Source organism: Tachyglossus aculeatus, chromosome 3 (assembly GCF_015852505.1).
Source record: "Tachyglossus aculeatus isolate mTacAcu1 chromosome 3, mTacAcu1.pri, whole genome shotgun sequence".
NCBI lineage: Eukaryota > Metazoa > Chordata > Mammalia > Monotremata > Tachyglossidae > Tachyglossus > Tachyglossus aculeatus.
In genome coordinates, this window is record NC_052068.1 from 67,790,857 (window position 1) to 67,816,421 (window position 25,565).

A 25,565-nucleotide genomic window follows, 5' to 3' on the forward strand; every position below is an offset into this window, starting at 1 on the left:
AGAGTGTGAAAGTATTAGGTAAACTGGGAGAGTACCTGAGACTGTATAGACAGACATGCTATGGGTTTTTGCGTATGCCTGAGTGTGGAGGGGTATTTGAGAAAATAGGACTTGAGGGGATGAACAATGATTCAGAGAAAGCCTTAGTAAGGCTTTCATAAGGGCTCTGAAGATGGGGAGCATTCTGGCCTATCGGATTTGAAAGCAAGAGGAATGGTGAGAGTAAGGGATCAGAGATGAAGAGATGAGGACAAGGCTTAGTGAGTGGATTAGATAGCCAGGAACAGAGTGTGAACTGAAAAAACATTGGGGAGAGAGCTGATGGAGTGCCTTAAAGTCAATGGTGAGGAGTTTCTACTTGTTGCCAAAAAGGAACTGCTATATATTGCAGTTTCTGAGAAGCGGGGAGACATGTGCGGGATGATGTTTTAAAAATGATCCAGGCCACAGAGTGAAGTTTAGAGTGAAAAAGGGAGAAACTAGAGACAGGGAGTTCCATTAAGAGACTGATAGAGAAACCTAGTCAGGGTCTGGCCCATGGTGATGGCAACTGGGAAGGAGAGGAAGTGACAGAGCTGATTGTGGAGGAAAAAATGGCAGAATTTAGTGACAGGCTGAATAGGAAAGGTGAAAGAGAGAAGGAAACAGTCAAGGATAATTCTAAAGTTGAGACCTCAGGGACAAGAGGGAAGCAGGGTTGCCTAGTGGAAAGAGCAAGAGACTGGGAGTCAGAGGCCCTGGGTTCTAATTTGGCTCTGTCACTTGTCTACTCTGTGACCTTGGACAAGTCACTTAACTTCTCTGTATTTCAGTTGCCTCGTATGCAAAATGGGGACTCAATACCTGTTCTCCCTCCTACTTAAACTGTGAACCCTATATGGGACCTGATTATGATTATCTTGTATCTACCCAACACTTACTAAAGTGCTTGGCAGAAGGGAAGCTCTTAATAAATTCTACTATTATTATTATTATCATCATCATCATCATTGTAGTGTTGTCAATTGTGGTGGGAAACTTAGATACATGAAAGCACTTATGAAGGAAGTGTTTTGAAAATTAGTCAATCAATAAATGACACTTATTGAGCACTTACAGTGTGTTTTAGAGAGTACAATACAAAGAGTTGGTAGACGCATTTCTTGCCAATGAGGCGCTTACAGTCTAGAGGATGAGACTGACATTTATTTTGATTTTTTTTATTTTTTCCCATTTGTTAAGCACTTACTATGTGCTAGGCAATGTACTAAGTGCTGTGGTAGATAAAAGCTAATCAGGAACGACACAGTCCAGTTTCTATATGGGGCTCACAGTCTTAATCTCCATTTTACATGAGGTAACTGAGGCACAGAGAATGAAGTAAATTGCCCAAGGTCACACAGCAGACTGTTGGTGGAGCCAGAATTAGAACCCAAGTCCATCTTACTTCCAGGCCCATGCTCTATTCACAAAGTCTCACTGGTTCTCAGAAGGTAAGTGACTTGTCCAGGGTCACAAAGGAGACTAGTGATGAAGCCAGGATTAGAACCCAGGTCCTTCTTACTCCCAGACCTATGCTCTATACACTAGTAAATTACAGATATGTACTTAAATGATGTGGGGCTGAATGGGGGGGATAAATATCAAGTGCTTGAGTAGCAGCGTGGCTCAGTGGAAAGAGCGCAGGCTTGGGAGTCAGAGGTCATGGGTACTAATCCTGGCTCCGCCACTTATCAGCTGTGTGACTTTGGGCAAATCACTTAACTTCTCTGTGCCTCAGTTACCTCATCAGGAAAATGGGGATTAAGACCGTGAGCCCCATGTGGGACAACCTGATTACCTTGTATCTCCCCCTGAGCTTAGAACAGTGCTTGGCACATAGTAAGCACTTAACAGATACCAAAATTATTATTATTATTATTATTATTTTTACAGATCCAAGTGCACAAGTGATGCAGAAAGGAGAGGGAGTAGGCAAAATCAGGGCTTTGTTGGGGAAGGTCTCTTGAAGGAGGTGGGATTCTAATAAAGATCTTAAGGTAGAAGAGTGGTGGACTTTCAGATATGAAAGAGGTTGGCAACCCAGGCCAGAGGGAGGATACGGACAAGAAGTTTGTGGTGAGATAGATGATATAGAGGTACAGTGAGTAGGTTGGCGAAGTGAGTGAATTTTGTAGAAGTAAATCAGGAAGGTAAGGAAGGAGGGGGTGAGCTGACTTAGTGCTTTAAAGCCAATGATAAGGAGTCTCTGTTTGATGCAGAGGTGAATTGGCAACCACTATAGGGTCCTTGAGGAAACAGGAGACATAAACTGAACATTTTTTTAGAAAAGTTACCTATGCAGCAGTGTGAAGTAAGGACTGAGTGGGGAGACACAGAAGGCAGAAAGGTCAGTTTTCGGGTATGATACAGTAAACAAGGAGAGATCATCATCAATGGTATTTTTTGAGTGCTTATGTTCCCTCCCAAATCCTGTCGTCCCCCTGACTTTCCCATCACTGTAGATGGGACCACCATCCTTCCTGTCTCACAAGCCCAAAACCTTGGTATTATCCTTGACTCCTCTTTCTAATTCAACCCACATATTAAATCCATCACCAAATCCTGTCAGTCCCACCTTCACAACATCGCTAACTTTCTGCTCCACTTCCTACTCCATCCCAAACTGCTACCACTTTAACACGATCACTCACCCTATCCTGTCCAGATTACTTTATCAGTCTCTTTGCTGACCTCCCAGCCTCCCATCTCTCCCAACTCCAGTCCACACTTCACTCTGCTCGGATCATTTTTCTACAGAAACTTTCAGGACATATTCCCCCACTCTTCAAGAAACTCTAGTGGTTGTCCATCCAACTCTACATCAAACAAAAACTCCTCACCATTGGCTTCAAAGCACTCAATCACCTTGTCCCTTCCTACCTCACCTTGCTACTCTCCTAGTACATCCAAACCCTCACACTTCACTACTCTAAATTCTAGCCTTCTTCCCACTGTTCCTTGATCCCATCTATCAACGTCATTGACCCTCGCACATGTCCTCCCCTGGATCAAGCTTGGGGCCTTGGGAGTAACTGGAGTCATTCTCTAAACAATTCTTGTCTGTCCCCACCACTTAGTTTGCAATTCTTTGAGGGAACAGAGAACATGCATCTTGCTAATTATTTATTCTCCCAAGAACTTACTACAGTGTCTAGCACTCAGTAGATGCTTGACAAATAATAATAATAATGGCATTTGTTAAGCATGTATTATGTGCGAAGCATTGTTCTAAGCGCTGGGGGGATACAAGGTGATCAGGTTGTCCCACCTGGGGCTCCCAGTCTTAATCCCCATTTTACAGATGAGGTAACTGAGGCTCAGAGAAGTTAACTGACTTGTCCAAGGTCACAAAGCAGACATCTGGAGGAGCCGGGATTTGCCACTGACTGTGATCCTGTGGAAAGAGCCGAGGCCTGGGAGTTGGAGGACCTGCATTCATATTCTGGCTCCCCTACTTACCTATTGTGTGACCTTGGCCAAGTCACAACTTCCCTGTGCCTGTTTCCTCTTCTGTAGAATGGGGATTCAATAGCTGTTTTCCCTCTCCCATAGATTGTGGGATAGGTACTATGTCTGACCTGATAATCTGACATGATAATCTTGTCTCTACTCCAGGATTCAGTACAGTACTCGGCACATAGTAAGCACTTAATACCACAGTTATATTGGAGGTTCTGATAATACTCCCATTGATACAGGGGTGGACAGAGAAAGAAAGAATATGATGCAGTGTGGCTAGTGGATAACAGCATGGGCTTGGGAGTCAGACAGACCTAGGTTCTAATCCTGGCTCCACCATTTGTCTGCTGTGTGACCTTGGGAAGTCACTCAACTTCGCTGTGCCTCAGTTCCGTCATTTGTAAAATGGGGTTTAAGACTGTGAGTCCTCTGTGGGACAGGGACTGTGTCCAACCCGATTCTCCTGTATCTACCTCAGTGCTTAGTACAGGGCCTGGCACATAGTAAGCACTTCACAAATACTATTATTATTATTATTATTATATGAGCATTTATACAGACTATGCCAGCTCCTGCCTCTCTTTCTTTCATCCTTTTTTTCCTTGGCAGTCTGCTCCTCAGGGATCCTTCCAGATACTGTCCAGGGTGGTTACTTTCTACTCCCAGAAAGAGACTGGGGTGATAGTATGAGGTGAGACAAAGGAAGAAGAGGAGAGGGACTTCCTTCCCCAGCCATTTTAGAAGCAGCCCAGGGCTCTAACAAATCAGGATGGTTTGTGTGCTAGTTCATACTGTATTCCAGGGGGAAAGCATGTGTATAGTCATGCTGCTAAGAGTGTGTGAATGTGCATGTGTGTGAGTGTGTGTATCTGCATGATCAATCAATTGTATTTATTGAGCACTTACTGTGTGAAGAGTACTGTACTAAGAACTTGGGAGAGAACAATATAACAGACACATTCCCAGCCTACAATGAGCTTACACTCTAGAGGGGGAGATGGGCATTAATACAAATAAATAATAATAATAATAATAATGGTATTTAAGTGCTTACTATGTGCCAAGCACTGTTCTAAGCACTGGGATAGATACAAGGTTATAAGGTTGTCCCTTGTGGGGCTCACAGTTTTAATTCCCATTTTACAGATGAGGCAACTGAGGCCCAGATAAGTTAAGTGACTTGCCCAAAGTCACACAGCTGACAAGTGACAGAGCCAGAATTCAAACCCATGACCTCCGGCTCCCAAGCCCATGCTTTTTTCACTAAGCCATGCTGCTTCTCTTAAATTACAGATATGTACATAAGTGCTGTGCAGCTGAGGGGGTGGTGAAATAAAGGGAGCAATGCTGAAGAGAATGGGAGAAAAGGAATGAGGGCCTAGTCAGGGAAGGCCTCTTGGAGGAGATGTGCTTTCAATAAGGCTTTGAAGGTGGGGAAAATAAGTGTCTGTCGGATATGAAGAGGGAGGGCTTTCCAGGCCAGAGGCAGGAGGTGGGTGAGAGGTCTAAGGAGAGATAGATGAGAGGGAGGCACAGTGAGAAGGCTGGCACTAAAGAAGCCAAGTGTGGGCTGGTTGTAGTAGGAGAGTAGTGAGGTGAGGTACATATTTACTATTCTATTTATTTTATTTTGTTAATATGTTTTGTTTTGTTGTCTGTCTCCCCCTTCTAGACTGTGAGCCCGCTGTTGGGTAGGGACCGTCTCTATATGTTGCCAACTTGTACTTCCCAAGTGCTTAGTAAAGCGCTCTGCACACAGTAAGTGCTCAATAAATACAACTGAATGAATGAATGAGAGGGCAAGGGGATTGAGTGCTTTAAAACCGGTGGTAAGGAGTTTCTGTTTGATTTTTCATTTATGAGTATTTCTGTGTGCGTTTGTGGATGTCATTATGTGTGTATTGCTCTGGGTGTGTGAGTGTATTGAATGGGCAAGCACCTGCAGGGGCAGATGTAAACATTTCACAGTGTGTGAGCACTGTGGGTTTGAGTGGAAGTATGCTCAAATATATGTGGATGCTTTTTTCTGTGTATGGGAATATTTTTGTATGCATTGATGAATGGGGGGGTGTATGTGTGTGTGTTGTGTTTGTATGCATAGGTAAGCATTTCTGTATGTGTGCTTGCAAACAGAAAGGGAACAGAATGACTATAAACAACAAAACCGGAAACGTTCCTTGAAGGGAACGAGAAGGTGAAGCTTGTATGTGCTTAATGGGAGAAACCAACATGACAGTAAAAATCTGTAAAGTGCGACTATCAAAACCTATAGATCACTACTGTCCAGAGATGAACAAGCACAAGGGGTTTGTGAGTACTTATCAGGACTGAATAATGCATCATTCAAAACTCCAGTCTCTTCCCTCTAATCTAAAACAGATGTCACCTCATTTGGCTTTCAACGTTCCTCATTCTCCAGAGAGCCTATCTCTAGCCTGGTCTCTGAATAGAATTGACAAGGCTGAGGTTCCTGCAGATGACTGAGGTCCTGGAAGTCATTTCCCCCACTAGACTGTAAACTCCTTGTGGGCAGGGATTTTTGCCTACCAAGTGTACTGTACTCTCCTGCATGCTTCGTACGGTGTCACGCACACAAGACGTGCTCACTAAATACCACCGATTGATGACAATGGTGTAGGGCTAGTGTGGCTGTAGATCTTAGAACTACCCCGTACGCCCCTTCTCTTCAAAAGTAAAACTGCTTCCTCTCTATGCTGCTGGCCCCTGGCACATTACCAACTATTTCCTGAAGGAAGCAAAGACCAGAAAGATTCTGTTGCTTACCCAAGATGTCCCATTAATGGTGGGTCCAAGATGAGAAGGCTGAAAGGAGCCATCTTGTTCAACCTACTGCCTCTAGACCAGAGCACAGGAAAATGGAGGGAAGCAGCAAAGCCTAATGGAAAGAGCACAGGCCTGGGAATCAGAGCACTTAGGTTCTAATTCCAGCACTGAGTCTTGTCTGCTGTGTGACCTTGGGCAAGTCACTTACCTTCTCTGTTGCTCAGTTTCCTCATCTGTAAAATAGGGATTAACTTCCAACCCCCTTTAACTTAGCCTGTGAGCGCCGGATGGGATAGGGATGGAGTCCAGCCTGATTAACCTGTATCTACCCCAGTGTTTAGTTCAGTGCTTGGCACATAGTAAGTGCTTAACAAGTACCTTAATACTTGTTATTAGGTTATGATTATCATTATTATTGGGCTGACAACTGCCTTTCTGATGCTCTGTGATGTTAGCACAGATGATTCCCAACTCCTCATTAAGGCAGCAGTGCCTATTTGATGCCTTGCTTATGGTAACCATCCTATGACCCAACTAACCCACAATGGTCTTCAGTCCCAAGAATGGCAATGCACAAAGAAATTCAATCCAAGGCCCACTAGGCTGCCTGCTCTGTCCCAGCTCTGAGTTGCTTTTGCCCTGCCCTCCCCAATTCCCTCTTATTATTATTGACTGATGCTTCAGTTAATATAATGAACCCTATTCAGAGCACTGACTGATTCCTAGATTTCCTCTTTGTGCTCCAGATGGGAAGGAGCATGCTCAGTTGGTCCATAATTTCTCTGTCCCCTGCCTGGGATTGCATTAAAAAGAGAACAGAGGAGGTGAGGGGGAAGATAGACAAATGCACGGCAGACTTTGTCTCCACTCAGATTTAGGGCTTCGTTTGTTAGCGGAGGATACTGTGTTCTCATCCATCCAGACCCCAGGAAGAGCCTCACCTTTACACTTACACTTTGCACTTGGCTGTCACGGGGAACAGCTGTAAATTACCATGGATAACATGCCACTGTGAAGCGTGAAATCAAGTGCCTGATGCAGCACTCTGGACATTTTCTCCTTAACGGTGAATGCCTTCCAGAGGACACGGGCGTACAAGCCGGCAACGAGAGAGAGAAGGAGAGAAAGAGACTCATAAGTGAAAAAAGTCAGAGAAAAGTTCAGGGAAATGAGAAATCAAACAATCAGAAGCAGGGGGAATTTGTATCGTTCTCTCTTTTTCCCAGAATGCTTTTAAATTACTGACTGTATTTTGTCCTCACAACATCTCTGGGAGGTAAGAGAGGGTGGGATTTGACATCTGAGATACCTGAACCCCAGAGAGGGTAAGAGATTGTCCCAAGACCACACAGCAGGACACTGTCAAAGCTGGAACTAGAACCCGAGGCCTCTGACTCTCAGACACATATCTGTTTACAAGGCCACACTGTCGCTCATGAAATAATCTCTCATGCAAATAGATGTAATCACTTCCCACCCACAATTTAAAAATTTGTTTTCAGAGAATGCTGGATGTTCACAATTTAAAAGGCCCAGTCTCCTAACCTTAAAGAGTTTACCCACTGCCTCACTTCCAGAACAAGGCAAGGAAAATACAAACAGGGAGATGTATTAGAATGTGAGACCAGGACAGGTGGTCTCACACTTAAGAGCTTAGTACAGTGCTCTGCACACAGTAAGCGCTCAATAAATACAATTGATGATGATGAGGTGGAACATTCAATTTTGTGGCAGACAAGATCTTGTTAGGTTAATGTTCGGGTATGACAAAAGGGTGGTTTCCTTTATGCAAAGGGAACTGGCAAATGGGTTGTGCTGTTTATATAAAGAGTTGTCCCTCATATTCAAAGATGATACCATAGACAACGAAGTTCACCTAGGAGTGTGTATCTGTGTGTGGCTGAAAAGGCCTATGTGGAATTCACAGTCACTGCTACATGAGGCACACAGAAAGTTTCTCTCCTGTTGTGTTGTTGTAGTCAATGTTTGCAGTGCCTAGCATTTTCTTTTTTGCCTCCTTATCACTCATTCCACAGGAAGCTTTTGCTCAAACAGAGCCACTCCTTTCCTGACAGCAATACACCATACAGCTCTGTCCTCAGCAAGTGTTTCCCAGTTTTCAGCAGAGGCTTTGTCTGTGTTGGTTTATTGTACCCTTAAAACCCATCCTCTGCCCTCCTTGTTTTTGGGTTCCCTGTACAGCTCCATTTCAGCTCTGCAAACAGTGGTTCTTTGGGTATCCTGCTGTCGCTTATTCTCCTCACATGCTCCTCCCAGTATAGCTGGGTTAATAATAATAATAATGGCATTTGTTAAGCGCTTACTATGTGTGAAGCACTGTTCTAAGCGCTGGGGGCGGGGGGATACAAGGTGATCAGGTTGTCCCAAGTGGGGCTCACAGTCTTAATCCCTATTTTCCAGATGAGGGAACTGAGGCACAGAGAAGTTGCTCTGCAAACAGTGGTTCTTTGGGTATCCTGCTGTCGCTTATTCTCCTCACATGCTCCTCCCAGCATAGCTGGGTTAATAATACTGGCATCTGTTAAGCGCTTACTATGTGCGAAGCACTGTTCTAAGCGCTGGGGGGGATACAAGGTGATCAGATTGTACCAAGTGGGGCTCACAGTCTTAATCCCTATTTTCCAGATGAGGGAACTGAGACACAGAGAAGTTAAGTAACTTGCCCAAAGTCACACAGCTAAGTGGCGGAGCTGGGATTAGAACCCATGACCTCTGGGTCCCAAGCTTGTGCTCTTTCCACTGAGCCACACTGATTCTCTTAAGGTTAATAATAATAAAAATAATAATAAAAAATAATAATAATAATATCACAGTCCTTTTAGACTGTGAGCCCACTGTTGGGTAGGGACTGTCTCTATATGTTGCCAATTTGTACTTCCCAAGTGCTTAGTACAGTGCTCTGCACATAGTAAGCGCTCAATAAATACGATTGATGATGATATTGGCATTTATTAAGCACTTACTATGTGCAAAGCACTGTTCTAAGCGCTGAAGGTGAGCATAGCTTCCATGCTAGGAGACTATGTTTCAAACTTCATTGTTTGTGATCTTTTCTTGCCATTTGGTATTGAGCCTGTCCGGTAAGTGATGCTCAAGGGGTAAGATGTGGCACCCGTGTGGAGCCTAGGGCTCACACCTCTAGAGAAGGTTGGACAATCAATCAATCAATCAGTCGTATTTATTGAGCACTTACTGTGTGCAGAGCACTGTACTAAGCGCTTGGGAAGTACAAGTTGGCAACATATAGAGACAGTCCCTACCCAACAGTGGGCTCACAGTCTAAAAGACATCTACATCTAAAAGACAACGCTACAACTCTGTAGATTAGAAAACCACTAAGAACCCACTGAGGTGTCAAATGTCGCCACCTCTTTTACCCACTGTAACCAACTCAGTGAAACCTGGAAAACCTAGAAAAGCAGCCTACCTGGATAGAGCCTGGGACTGGAAGTCAGAAGGGCTTGGGTTCTCAATTCCAGCTCCACCAGTAAGACTGCTAAGTGACCTTGGGCAAGTCGCTTCACTTCTCTGGGCCCCATCTGGAAAATGGGGATTAAGAGAAGCAGCGTGGCTCAGTGGAAAGAGCATGGGCTTTGGAGTCAGAGGTCATGGGTTCAAATCCCGGCTCCGCCAATTGTCAGCTGTGTGACTTTAGGCAAGTCACTTAACTTCTCTGGGCCTCAGTTCCCCCATCTGTACAATGGGGATGAAGACTGTGAGCCCCCCGTGGGACAACCTGATCACCTTGTAACCTCCCCAGCTCTTAGAACAGTGCTTTGCACATAGTAAGCACTTAATAAATGCTATTATTATTATTATTATTATTATTATTATTATTATTATTATTAAGACTGTGAGTCCTATGTGGGACAGAAACTGTGTTCAACCTGATTAACTTGTATCTACCGCGGTGCTTAGTACAGTGCGTGGCACATAGTAAACACTTAACGAATACTATTTAAAAAAAAACAAAAACACCACAGAAGTTGACAGCTTAGCAGTTACTTGGCCTGTCAGAATGTCCACCTCTGGTTAGAAAATGATTGTTTCCTCTCTGGTGTCATCATCAGCGTGGCTCAGTGGAAAGAGCATGGACTTTGGAGTCAGAGGTCATGGGTTCAAATCCCAGCTCCGCCACTTGTCAGCTCTGTGACTTTGGGCAAGTCACTTAACTTCTCTGGGCCTCAGGTACCTTATCTGTAAAATGGGGATTAAGGCTGTGAGCCCCCCGTGGTACAACCTCATCACCTTGTAACCTCCCCAGTGCTTAGAACAGTGCTTTGCACATAGTAAGCACTTAGTAAATGCCATCATATTATATTATTCTCAGATAACCAAGAACAGAAAATTCCGTTCACAGAGGGGTCATCTCAGAGTCTTCCTCTTGGATACAGACTCCAGTAATAATGCATCGTTTCATCCATTCCCGTGGCTGTACACTAAGCTCTAATTTCCCACTAGGAGAGCAATCAACGCTCTACTTTACCATTAGCACTGGGTTTTCCCTCCAGTGATTTCTGATTCTTAGCTGACAAAGAAAGCCCACTGCAAGCACACACACTCTCCAACCAGAAGCACTGCAGACTTTGCATTCCTATCATCAGTAGCATTGATCGATCACTTGCTATGGGCAGAGTACTATAATGGGTGCCTCCTGGACTCCTACTGTGTGCAGAATGCTTTTCATAGTGTGTTCTTTGGTGCAGAGCACTATATCAGACACCTATCATATGCAGAACACTGGGGTGGGCATCTAGTATGTGTAGAATGCTGAAATGCCTGCCAACCGCTAGATTGACCATCTCCTATGTGCAGAGTGCTGTACTGAGAGTCTACTATGTGCAGAGCACTGTGCTGAATACCTATTATGTGCAGACCACTCTACTGAGTGTCTACTGTGTATAAAATGTTTTATTTGAACTCCTGTTGTGCTTAGCCCCTAAACTAAGGGCTTACTGAGTGCAGAGCACTAAAGATCTATTGAGAGCAGAGTATCATAATGGACATCTACTGTGTGCACAGCACTCTACCGAACGTGTATGTGCGAATAGAAAGAGAGAGAGAACGAGAGAGAGAGAGAAGAGAAGAGAAAGAAAAAGAGAGAAGAGAGAGGGAGAGAGCCATCCTTCGTATTTGAAGAAGACACCACTGATGGTGACATTCACCTCTGAATGTGTGTGTAGTTGCAAAGGCCTATGCAGGATCCTGGCCATACTGGGGACTCAAAAAGGTTGTCCTTTGAGTTGCTTTAATATTTTTTAGTGCTGTTTGCTCTTTTGCCTCCTTGTCTCTCTTTTCAGATGAGAAGCAGTGTGGATCAGTGAAAAGAGCCCGGGCTTGGGAGTCAGAGGTCACGGGTTCTAATCCCAGCTCTGCTGCTTGTCTGCTGTGGGACTTTGGGCAAGTCACTTGACTTCTCTGAGCCTCAGTTCCCTCATCTGTAAAATGGGTATTACGACTGTGAGCCTCACTTGGGACAACCTGATCACCTTGTATCCCCCCCAGTGCTTAGCACAGTGCTTTGCACATAGTAAGTGCTTAACAAATGCCATCATTATTATATGAGGCAGTATGGCCTAGTGTTAAGAGCACGGGCCTCGTAGTCACAAGACCTGGGTCCTAATCCCAGCTTGGCCAAATGCTTGTTGTGTGATCTTGGGCAAGTCACTTAACTTCTTTGTGCCTCAGTTCTCACGGTCTCCCTCCTAGACTGTGAGCCCCATGTGGAACGGGGGCCGTGTCTGACCTAATTAACTTGTATTCATTCATTCAATCATATTTATTGAGCGCTTATTGTGTGCAGAGCACTGCACTAAGCGTTTGGGAAGTACAAGTTGGCTCTGCCCCTGTGCTTAGAACAGTGCTCAACACATAGTAAATGCTTAACAAACACTTTAAAAAACAATGAGAGTCACTCCCTTGTTGGCAGTGGGCCATGCAGATCTATCCTCAACAATCAACTCAGTTTTCATCTGATACACAGTATTGTCTAAATGTCGAATGTATACAGTTCACTATTGTGAGTGCCTGTCATGTGCAGAGCCTGACACTAAGCAACTACTCTAAACAGAATGCTGTAATGGTTATCTCTTATGTGGAGAATATTGCTCTGGGTGTCTATTGTATGTAGTTTACCCTGCTTGGTATCTACTCTCTACAGAGCACTATATATTAAGACCATATTGGGTGTGGAATATTGTGCTGGAATGTTAATTTGTGCAGAACAGAATTTCTGTGTCTACTTGTTTTGTTGTCTGTCTCCCCCTCCTAGACTGTGAGCCCGTTGTTGGGTAGGGATTGTCTCTATCTGTTGCTGAACTGTACTTTCTAAACACTTAGTACAGTGCTCTGCACACAGTAAGTGCTCAATAAATACGATTGAATGAATGACTGAATGCTATGAACAGGAAAACTTTCTACAGGTAGAGCAATTTGAGAAGTGCAGGGCACTCCATTAGGCACTTGTCAATCAAAAAATCAATCAGTAGTATTTATTGACTGCTTACTGTGGGCATAACACTGTATTAAGCACTTAGGAGAGTAAAATATAACAGAGTTGGTAGACATGTTCCCTGCCCACAATGAAAGAACAGTCAACACTCCATGCCCTCAGGGATCTCCTAATGAGGGGTGAGAAGCCAACTATACAATATGGACAAAAGTTGGAAGATTTAAGTAAGAGAAAATGTAAACAACTAAAGAAATAAAACATAGATTAAAAAGTGAGATGCAGCTGATTGCTAAGAAGGCTGGTGGGGTGGCATGGCCAGAAAGGTAGGGAATAATCTTGGTGTGGCAGATTAGAGCAAGGAGAAAGCTCTCTACTGGGTGAAAGATTGTGAGCTAGAGGTCAGATAAAGAGAGTTGAGAGTCAGATACAATACAAAGACTTGCTTGGGAGAAAGGCAGAATGTGAGCCAGTGTCTAGTGATTGGTACACAGAACTCTATACACCTAATTCTCTGCAGGTCAGGAGTATTCAGGGGAAGGTCAGAAAGAACACAATCACCAGATCCTAGAGTTGAAATGGGAGTTCTGGAGGTCATCTGTTTGATTCCCCTGCCTCCAGAGATGATAAAGTATGAACCATTCCAGGAGGTGAACGAGTATTTTTCAAGCTCTCCAGAGAAGCAGATTTCTTCACCTCTGGTTCATTATCTTTTCAAACATAAGTGGACCTTTTTTATGGTATTTGTTAAGCACTTACTATGTGCCAAGCACTGGACTAATCACTATCGTAGATGAAGGCTAATCAGGTAAAACACAGTTCATGTTCCACATGGGGCTCACAGGCTTAATCCCCATTTTACAGATGAGGTATATGAAGCACAAAGAAGTTAGGTGACATGCCTAAGGTCACACAGAGACAAGTGGTGGAGTCAGGATTAGAACCCAGGTCCTTTTGACTCTCTGACTTTGTCAAATGAAGTAATAATAATAACAACAATAGTACTGGTTAAATGCTTATTATGCGCCAGGCACTATATTAAACCCTGGTGTAGATACAAGGAAATTGGGTTGGACACTGCCACTGTGTCACATGGGGCTCATAGTTTTAATCCCCATTTTACAGATGAGGTAACAGACACAGAAGTTAAAAGACTCACCCAAGGATACCCAGGAAAATACTGGCAGAGCCAGGATTAGAACCCAGGTCCTTCTAACTCCCAGGCCTGTGCTCTATCCATTAGGCTGTGCTGCTTCCCACTTTGAAACCCAAATATGTCCACTCTTGCTAATAAGTCACCAAAGTTGTAAAATGTCCCGGAGGTGACTTTCTGAACCAGGGAGTTGAATTTAGTGAAAAATGGGTCACTTGAGCATTTGTGTTAGGGACATGGATTCATAAAACACTAGACTTATTTTAAAGGACACTGTTATTGCAGCCTCAAGATAGCCATTGTGATTTACTGTCAATTTCTATAGATTTGATGTCTATTTCACTCTGGAATTTACCAACAACAACAACAAAAAGAAATAAGTTTCCCTAGCAACTGCTGCGTCAAACATATACCAGTTCTGAGAAGCAGAACCCAGAAACAAAGAAGATTAACTGAAAGAAACCGAGAAAACCATTTTTGCCATCTGCCAGAACTCATGATGGTACTATCCAATCTTCTTCAAAGGTGGTGAGATTTAGATATAACAGAGACAGTCTCAACAATAAATCCAACCCAGTAATGTGGCCAAGAACTGCCCTCCATCAGCAGCGTAGTGGGCTTCCTCTTAGGGAAATCCCCCTAAAAACAAAGAACACACCTATTGACCCAATATAACTCAGGAACGAGATGACATGTCCAGAGGTCCAAAGTGACACAGTTTACCGGATTGTCCCCCAGTGGTGTAGAGTCCATTGAACTCTGGTCCAGTCAGTCAGTCAATCAATCGTATTTACTGAGTGCTTACTCTGTGCAGAGCACTGTACTAAGCGACTGGGAGAGTACACTATAACAATATAACAGACACATCCCTTGCCCACAATGAGCTTATAGTCTAGAGGACTGAAAGCAGAGAGAAAAGTCCGCTGTGCCCCCTTTTGTCCCCTCCAACATCACTTCCCCTCCCTGATTCTACCTTGAAGGTGGATTTCCTTGCCTCTGATGTAACTTTGGGCAGCCTGGGGTGTACCTGAGGTCTGCCTGCATATTTGGGGGGCATCCGCTGGTTGAGAATCTGGACAGTTCTTGCAAAACATGGTTGTCAGAACCTCTGGTCTTGGAGAGAACTCCTGTCTGATTGTCCGAAGAAGTGGTGGAATCTTCCCGCCCTTCCGATATTGTTGTTTTCAATTCTCTTCCTGGAGGTGATGGAATTATCTGTTTTTGTGCCTGACTTTTTCCCATCAACCTTTAGTGTTTTGTGCTGCTCCTGGTAAATGCCCTGGTCCCATCATCCTGCCTTTTGGGCTTTAGTCACTGTTGTCCTACTGCCGGTGACTGCCCCATCCCACCCACAAAATAGAGTTTGACTGCCCCAAACCTTACACCAAATGTCAGCCACCATAACCAGTAGCACTCGCAGTGCGATCCTGAGGTAGCTCACCAGCATCCAAGCAGTGTTTGTCAATCAATCAATCATATTTATTGAGCACTTACTGTGCACAGAGCACTGTACTAAGTGCTTGGGAGAGACAATACAACAGAATTAGCAGACAAGTTCCCTGTCCACAATCATCTTACAATCAAGCAGCATGGCTCAATGGAAAGAGCATGGGCTTGGAATCAGAGGTCATGGGTTCAAATTCCAGTTCCGCCAATTGTCAGATGTGTGACTTTGGGCAAGTCACCTAACTTCTCTGGATCTCAGTTCCCACATCTGTAAAATGGGGATGAAGACTGTGAGTCCCACGTGGGACAACCTGATCACCTTGTAACCTCCCCAGCACTTAGAACAGTGCTTTGCACATAGTAAGCGCTTAATAAATTCCATCGTTATTATTATTATTAGGACAGATATTAATATGAATAAATACATAATTTATAATATATAATTTAAAGATATGTATTTAAGTGTTGTGGGAATGGGGTGAGGTGAATATCAAATGTCCAAAGGTCACAGATAGAATTGTATAGATGATGCAGAAGGGAGAACGAGCTGGGAAAAGAGGATTTAATCGGTGAAAACTTCTTGGAGGAGGTGAGACTTTAGTAATGCTTTGAAGGTTAGGAGAGTGGTGGGCTGGGGTACATGAACAGAATGGGAGTTCTAGGCTAGGAGGAGGATGTGGGGAAGAGGTCAGTGGCAAGATTAGATGAGAACGGGGCACAGTGAGTAAATTGGCATTTAATAGTGGAGTGTGGGGGCTGGGCTGTAGTAGATTAGTGAGGTGAAGTAAGGTAGGGCAAGATGATTGAGTGTTTTAAAGATAATGGTAAGGAGTTTCTGCTTCTCCCCCCATCTAGACTGTGAGCCCACTGGGAGCAGGAATTGTCTGTCTCTGTTGCTGAATTGTACTTTCCAAGCGTTTAGTTCAGTGCTTTGCACCCAGTAAGCTCAATAAATATGATTGAATGAATGAATGCTTCTCTTCATTATATCACCCCTTCTCTTCACACAGAACATTCATTCATTCATTCAATCGTATTTATTGAGCGCTTACTGTGTGCAGAGCACTGTACTACGCACTTGGGAAGTACAAGTTGGCAACATATAGAGACGGCCCCTACCCAACAGTGGGCTTACAGTCTAGAAGGGGGAGACAGACAACAAAACATATTAACAAAATAAAATAAATAGAATATGTACAAATAAAATAAATAGAGTAATAAATACATACAAACATATTTACAGGATAAAGGCACAGCTGTTCATCTGAAGAGTTGCTCTTTGCGGAGGTGAAATTATATAAATACCAAGGAGGAGGATAAATACATAAGTGTTAGATGTGGCTGTGGCAGCAGTGGATTAGTTGGAGAAGACTTTTTGGAAGAGGTGGAATTTTAGGAGAGTGTTAACGACAGTGATAGCGGGGGTCTGGTAGATTTTGGGGGACAGAGTTCTACAAAATATTTCTTTCACCATAGCCATTGCCACTACTCCCATTTCCTCCATTTCTAAGCTCGTCCCTTTTCAAACAAGGACAGAAAACAGTGATAAAACAGAGAGGGAAAGAGGCAAGGTGAGCCAACTTGAAATAGCACAGCTTAGTGGAAAGAGCATAGACCCGGGAGTCGGAGGACTGGAATTCTAATTCCACTCTGCCACTTGCCTGCTGTGTGACCTGCTGTTTGATTAAAGACACAAATCTCTCTGGGTCTCAGTTTATTCATCTGTAAAATGGCACTTACATCCTATTCCATCTACTTAGACTGAGTCCCATGTGGGACAGGGATTATCTTCCAACTGATTATCTTGAATCTACCCCAGAACTTAGTACAGTGTTTGGCACATAGGAATCGCTAAGAAATACCAAAATCAACATTACGAAGACTTGGCATGGGCCCGGGGGCTGTTCAAAGTTGTAGGGTCTCGAGGGGAGTGGGATTTGATTTGGATAAGCATAGATCTATGCCACCCTTCAAGGCTTTGAATTCTGTGCAACTCATTAATACAAGTCATCATATTTATTAAACACCTATTGATTGCAAGGAACTATATTAAATGCTGGAGCATTGCGTGGCTCAGTGGGAAGAGCACGGGTTTGGGAGTCAGAGGTCATGGGTTTGAATCCTGGCTCTGCCACTTGTCAGCTTTGTGACCTTGGGCAAGCCACTTAACTTCTCTGTGCCTCAGTTACCTCATCTGTAAAATGGGGATTAAGACTGTAAGCCCCACGTGGGACAACCTCATCACCTTGTATCCCCCAAGCTCTTAGAACGGTGCTTTGCACATAGTAATACACACCCTTTTTCAAGGCAAGAACCACAGAAGGTTTGTTATTGTCAGTTCTCACAATCTTCCTGTTATCCTTAGTTCGACTGACATCAATCAATCAATCAATCAATCAATCGTATTTATTGAGCGCATACTATGTGCAGAGCACTGTACTAAGCGCTTGGGAAGTACAAATTGGCAACACATAGAGACAGTCCCTACCCAACAGTGGGCTCACAGTCTAAAAGGGGGAGACAGAGAACAGAACCAAACATACCAACAAAATAACATAAATAGGATAGAAATGTACAAGTAAAATAAATAAATAAATAAATAGAGTAATAAATATGTACAACCATATATACATATATACAGGTGCTGTGGGGAAGGGAAGGACTGACATTAAAGGGTAAGTACTGAAACATGACTTTGAAGCATTTCATTCTGTTATTTCTGATTTGGGCAGACAGAAAGGGCAAGCAGCTTTATGAGAAGAGGCTTTCCTCTGTGATTTCCTGATAAGCTGCTGAATTTTTAGATGTCATTTTTCCAAATGGTAAATCCACATATTTGTGATTCCTTCATTCCTGTTTTTATCCCGAGACTTTGTCCCTCTGGTAATAATAATCTCACCTTGAATTGGGAGAGGCTCATTTCCAGCTTGATTTTCTCCTCCAGGATACATTTCTGTGCCCTGTCTCCTTCCCTTTCTCTGCTTACACAGTTCACAAAGTTCCATGTACCTTGGGCTCTAATTTTTTTAAGGGTCATTTTATTACTCTCCTTATCACTAAAGTCTTCACACACATCCTAAGATGTGTGGTTTGAAGGTAAAGGATGAGTTTTACCTAGGCAAACTCTGCCTTAGGCCGCAGGAGACTACTGGACACGTTTTGACTCGGATGGGATTAGAACTAAAATCATACCTGGGTCCCAGGTCTCCATTCAGAATTCCAGGGGAGGCAAAAAGCCATACAATCAGTACAGTTTCCCAAGCTCACAACAATATCTAAAACCAGCACCCTTAGCTGGTTTCATTGAAACCCTTTCAAAATGGTGACACTGAGGGATTGTCCTCTCTTTCCTTGCCTAGTTCTGCTGATGCCTCAGAAAATCCCAAATCAATGTCTGCTGAACAAAGTATACCAAGGAAAGGGGAACTGCATTCCTGTCCTCTCTCGCTCTCTCTCTCTCTCTCCTTCCCTCCCAGAGTCAAAATTAATGTTCCTTTACAGAGAAGTCATAATTCAAATTTTAAAATTTGGCATGAAAAGCAGTTTTGTTCTCAAAAAAGTGGATATTTTCAGGGAACATTTTTTGAGAGCTGAATAAGACTGCTATACCAGGTCCTCAAGTGTTCCATCTGATTGGTTCAAGAAACCTGTTGACGGATAACTGCTGCCCTGCGGCAATGGCGCTCTGATTTTTTTCTCACCCCACGGCACACAGCCTTGTTCTGCCTTATTGTTCCCTCAGGAAGGAAAAACTGGACCTCTTCTCTGTCAGTTAGATGGACATCCTGACATCAAGGTCCTCTGGGCAGGCTCTGGAGGAGGAGGAGGAGTAACACGAGGTTCCCAAAATGTTACTAATGTCTACAACATATTGGACTTGTCCTAAGGGTGAGATTTGACCCAGGCAGATTGAGACTTAGTGTGATTTACCAGCTGAAAAAAGGTCCCAGGATGCTGATCTGAGATGTGGCCTTGTAGGTGTTAAAAACAAAAAGCAAAAGACAAAAAACACTTAATCAGCCCTGAACAGCCTTACCAACTTTTGCAAACCCCAATCCTGATGTGATATATGTATATATATTCACAGTTATAGGATGGAGAGGGGAGAAGGAGAGGGAGAAGGAGAGGAGAGAGACAGAGAGAGAGACACATACAGACAGAGAGAGAGAAGCAGGATGGCCTTGTGGAAAGTGAATGAGCTGGGGATCTGTAAAATGGGGATTAAGACTGTCAGCTCCCCATGGGACAACCTGATCACCTTGTAACCTCCCCAGCACTTAGAACAGTGCTTTGCACATAGTAAGCACTTAATAAATGACATTATTATTATTATTATTATTATTATTATTATTATTATATCAAGGCTGGAGATCAGAACTGGAGGGATGGGAATCATCCACAGAGAGATGATAGTTGTAGCCATGAGTGATTGAGTTCTCCAAGAGAGTTGGTGTAGATGGAAACTATAAGAGGACCTGGAACTGAGTCTTCAGGGACTTCTACATTTAGGCGATGGGAGGCAGAGAAGAAGCCTGAGAAAGAGATGAGAATGATTAGCCAGAAATATAGGGGGAGAATCAGGACAGGGCAGTGTCAGTGAAACCAAAGTTGGATAACATTTCCAGGAGAATAGTCGTCAACAATATCGAAGGCAGCCAAGGCATCGAGGGGGATTACAATGGAGTAGAGGCCCATGGACTTGGAAAGATGGAGATCCCTGGTGACTTTTGGGACAACAGTTTTGGTGGAGTGGAAGGGGCAGAAGCCAGATTGGAGAGGGTCAAGAAGAGATTAGAGGAGAGAAACTGGAGACAGTGGGTGTAGAAAACTTGCTCCAAGAGTTTGGGGAGGAATGGTAGAATGGAGATGGGGAGATAACTAGAGGGAGATGTTGGGACAAGGGAAGGTGTTTTTAGGATAGGGGAGACATGTTTGAAAGCAGTGGAGAAGAGGTCATTGGAGAGTGAACATTTGAAGATGGCAGTCAGGGATGGAAGAACTACTTCTGTTCTGCTATTTCTTACTCATTTCCCCTTTCACACAAAACTGTTATCCCTCCCCACAGAGACCTCCAATCAGGTAGTCAACAGCCTTGCTTTTTTCCCCACCTTACCTCCTCCTCCACTCCCTTTTGTTATTAGAATCAAAACTGATATGAAGGAGACTTAAAAAGTGGAAGAATTGCTTTGTGAAGCCCCCTCGAAGATGTTGACATGTGACAATATTAGCCCAACATACTAATCACTTTTGATAAAGCTGGCTCGACTGTTGTGGTACCTACGATGTTGATGCAAAATTCCATGCCCTCAACACTGACAGATCCAATGAATGCAACTCCCCTGTACCCTTGTCCCTCTGTCCATGTGGGAGAAGCAGTATGGCCTGGTGGATAGAGCACTGGCCTGGGTGCCAGAAGGAGCTAGGTTCTGATTCTGGCTCCATTACTAATCACTTAACTTCTCTGTGCCTCAGTTACTTCATCTTTGAAATTGGAGTTTAAGACTTTGAACCCCATGTGGGGTGTGACTTTGGCCAACCTGATTAGCTTGTACATACCTCAGCACTTAGTGCAGTGCCTGGCATATAATAAGCACTTAAATACTATTAAAAAAACCCCTGAACCCTGGATCATCGCCACAATAAACTTCCTCTTCTATGCTAATGTGGAAAATAACTATTGGAGGAACTCTCAGCACCTGGGCTACTTTGGACTCCATTCTCTATCCCAGTTCTTCTCAACTGCTTGGCTGCCTTCATTGCTATGAATCATTCCCTTCTGGAAAACCTGCCTCACCTTATCCTTATTCTCTCCACATTGTTCTCCTTACACCTCTCTGGCTGCTCCTTCTCAACCTTTTTTGCAAGCTCTTTATCCTCCTGCAATGCTGTGAGTGTCACTCAAGACTCTGTTCTGGTCCTCTTTTTCTTCATTTTATACCCCTTCCCATGGGAGCTCACCTGCTCCCTCTGGCTTCTAATTCTCCTATTTGGTCTGTTTGTAAATCCTAATAGTTTTTCTTCCACAAAATTTCCTAGATCCACTCCTTACTCTCCATCCAATGACCCCCGTCCTGGTCCAGGCACTCTCATATCCCAACTAGGCTACTGTTTTGGCATTCTTACTGGTTTCCTTCTTTCAGTCTCTCCTGTCTCCAGTTCATACTTCACTCCATTCATTCATTCAATTGTATTTATTGAGCACTTACTGTGTGCAGAGCACTGTACTAAGCACTTGGGAAGTACAAGTTGGCAACATGCCAACTTGCCTGCTTATTTTTCCAAAACATCATTCTGGACACAAACCTGCTCCTCGCAATCCTCTAATGGTTCCATTAAATTTTGCATCATGCAGAAACTTCCACCATTGGCTTTAAAGCAATTCTTACCTATCCACCCTCTTCTCCCACTACAACCCAGTTTACATTCTCCATTCCTTCGAAATTCACCTTCTCACATTGCTTCACTCTCAGCTGTCCCCCTTCTAGACTGTAAACCCATTGTTGGGTAGGGACTGTCTCTATATGTTGCCAAATTTTACTTTCCAAGCGCTTAGTACAGTGCTCTGCACACAGTAAGCACTCAATAAATACGACTGAATGAATGCATGAATGAATGAACTCTCCCCCTTCTAACCCCTGGCTCATGCCCTAGCACCTTCCTTAGACCTCCCTCCTCCTTCAAACCCACCAGGCCACAGCTCTCTCTGTCTTCAAATCTCTCTGAAATCTCAGGTCCTCCAGAGGACTTTCCTGATTTTTTTCCCTCAATAGTATATAAGATATACTATTTCATGAACAATTTTGCATCACTTCATCACTCACTATTTCTCACTGTACTTCCTCCTATTTGTAAAGGATCTTACATACGTCTCTTCCACTAAATTGTTAGCTCCTTACGGAAAGGGATTGTGTCTTCTATCGCATTCTCCCAATAGTACCTTTTACCACAATACACTCCCAATGAAGAGTATTGATTGACTGATTGAAGAGCACTGCTCCAATGCTGGTGAATGGACTGCATTTACTCTGCTTTTGTGCTTCAGAGAGGCAGAACGGACTATAAAGATCTCAACCTACGCATCAGGTAAAAACTCCTCACTCTCGACTTCAAGGCTCTCCATCACCTCGCCCCCTCCTACCTCACCTTCCTTCTTTTCTTCTACAGCCCAACCTGCACCCTCCGCTCCTCTGCTGCCGCTAACCTCCTCATTGTGCCTCGTTCTTGCCTGTCCCACCGTCAACCTCCGGTCCACATCCTCCCCCTGGCCTGGAATTCCCTTACCAACAGCATGACTGTTCCATCTGGTTGGAGTAACACAGTTTGTCATTTCTGATCTCTGGACTATTCTTGGCCATTCCAGCCCATCCTTCAAACAGCCCCAGGAGCAGTTTCCTCTTCTGGCCAACCGGCTCAATCTATCATTCTGACCTAGGGGCACAGGCTTCTTTTTCCCCTTTTGGAGGGTCAATTATGACCCATCCTGCATGGCCAAGTGTACATCGTTGTCTCTGACTTACCTCTGGGTTTCCTCCATCTCAGATGATTTTCCATAGACTCTGCCTCTGAAGAACTGCCTTGTTCATGTTAAATGAATCAAGTTGTGGGACCACAAGCACTACCGATTACCAACCTGAAATTAGGCAAAGCCTGCTAATCAACTAAGTAATCAGTACTATTTATTAAGCGCTGATTCTGTGCAGTGCACTGTACTAAGTGCTTGAGATAGTATAACAACAATAGTAGACACAATTCCTGCCCTCAGAGAATTTGTAACATATGCTGGTGTACCATGTAAAGGCCCTTGTCAACCATTGTCTCTTCAGACTTACAGTGAATTTCCTAAGTTAAAGACAGTAATTTCTGTGGTAATCTGGTGGCCTCCTGCTGCCTAAAGTGAACATAAATGGGTGAGAGTAGAGTTGAAATAGGCTGGAGGAAAGTACCTTGAATTAGGGTCAGAAGAACCAGATTGTAGTGTGCCTTAAAAGTTTCTAAGCTCAATTTTCCTGCATCAGTAAAGGGGGTTAATGAAAACCTGTACAACCTAGAGATATGTTGAGGAATAAAGGTGGTGAATAATCTCCCTATGCTAATCCTATGTGACTCCCAGTGAATAGATCATCAAAATCAGGTTAAGATTTGAAAAACAAAACCAAACCCATCTTTTCTTTAGAGTGTTATGAACAAAACAAGCAGAAGATGTTTTGAAGAGCATAGCAGTAAGGATTAATTCATAACATTCATTCACTCAATCATATTTATTGAGTGCTTACTGTGTGCTGAGCACTGTACTAAGCACTTGGGAAGTACAAGTAGGCAACATATAGAGACGGTCCCTACCCAACAACGGGCTCACAGTCTATATCACTGATCTCCTACCACAACCCAACCCATACACTCCACTCCAATCTTTTGTATATATGTGTATATCATATGTGTATATATAAAATGGCACTTACCTCCCTTCTCAGGGTCGCACCTGGAAAGCTTCCAGTACTCTACTAGTCTCGATTATGGGAGGGCAAGCCAAGCAGAGGCAAATTCATTCCATTCCTAGCTTGGGCAGTGGCTAGCCAGTGGAAAGCAATCTGTTACAAGTCAAAATTCACCTGTGCTGAGCAGCAGCAGCATGGGAGAGCATCAAGGGCAGAGACTCAAGTTTACTGCACGGAAGGACGCAGTGGTAAACCACTTCTGTATTTTTACCAAGAAAACTTAATGGATACACTATCAGAACAATTTCAGATGGAGGTGGGGTTTTCTGGGAGAAATGTGTCCATAGCATCACTATGGGTTGAAGACGACAACAGCAAAAGACAATGGTATTTGTCAGGTGCTTAGTATGTGCCAGGCACTGTACTAAGTCCTGGGGTAGATACCTGTTAATCAGGTTGGACACAGTCCCTGTCCCACCTGGGGCTCATAGTTTTAATCCCCTTTTTACAGATGAGGTAACTGAGGTGCCGAGAAGTGACACAATTTCCCCTAAGCCATGCTGCTTTTCTATTACTAAATGGTAGTAATAATAGAAGTACTAATAATGTTGAATACTCTACTATGCACAAAGCACTGTTCTAAACATACAGGTCAATCAATCAGCCAGTCACATTTATTGAGTGCTTACTGTGTGCAGAGCAGTGTACTACGTGCTGGGGAGAGTACTATACAACAATATACAAGTGAGAATTAGGCATAGCCACTAACCCACAAAGAGGTTTATTAATTTGAGGAATGAGGGGAGGCAGGGAATGGGGACAGAGGACAGATACCTAAGGAAAGATGAAACAATCAAACACTAAAAGAATATAATAGAAGATAAGGACAAATACACTAAAAAACAAAAATGCTGCAGAGTGCTGTAGCTAAAGGGGAGGAGTTTCAGGCTCTTCATTGCTCAGAGCCCATAGTCATGACCATGGCCTAAGCATCCACCACAGCTACAGCTGCAACTGTCATAATCTTCCCGAGTTTCCAAATTGTGCAGAGGTTGGCAGTGGGCATGAAGGCCCGGGATGGCAGGGGAGTACATAGCCAGCTGGGAAAAATAAATCATTTAAAGACCCAGTAAAACACCATATCATAAATGGTAACACAGCAGTGAACTGTTGGAACTTCACTGCTGGAGATGGGCCACCTTGACAGGCAGTAAGCGGGAGGGGAGTTGGTATCTTTGAGCAAAAGCTTCAGCAAAACTGACTACCAAGAAGCAGATTTGAAAGCATGACAAGCCCTGAATGTGACAGGTGCATCAGTGCAGCACAGAACTATCTTTCCACACTCAAAGCATGGAATTGACTGTCAGTTTTACACAGGTCTTCCCAGCAACACCTGTATGAAAGGATGGGATCTCACCATCAGTAGGGTATCCACAAACATGAAGGACATCTCTCTCTGTTTCCATTAATTCTGATAGGTTTTTTCGGTTGTTCGGAGATATTGGTACAAAATCCTCAACAGCAGCAAGATATTTTCTCAGTTCACCAGGACCAGTAGCACAGACTAAACTTGTTAAAAGTACAAAATCCTCAACAGCAGCAAGATATTTTCTCAGTTCACCAGGACCAGTAGCACAGACTAAACTTGTTAAAAGTACAAAATCCTCAACAGCAGCAAGATATTTTCTCAGTTCACCAGGACCAGTAGCACAGACTAAACTTGTTAAAATCAACAGCCTTAGTCCTTCTCCTAGGAATATGACTCAAGGCCTCTCCCTGGAGAAGAAAATTCTCAACT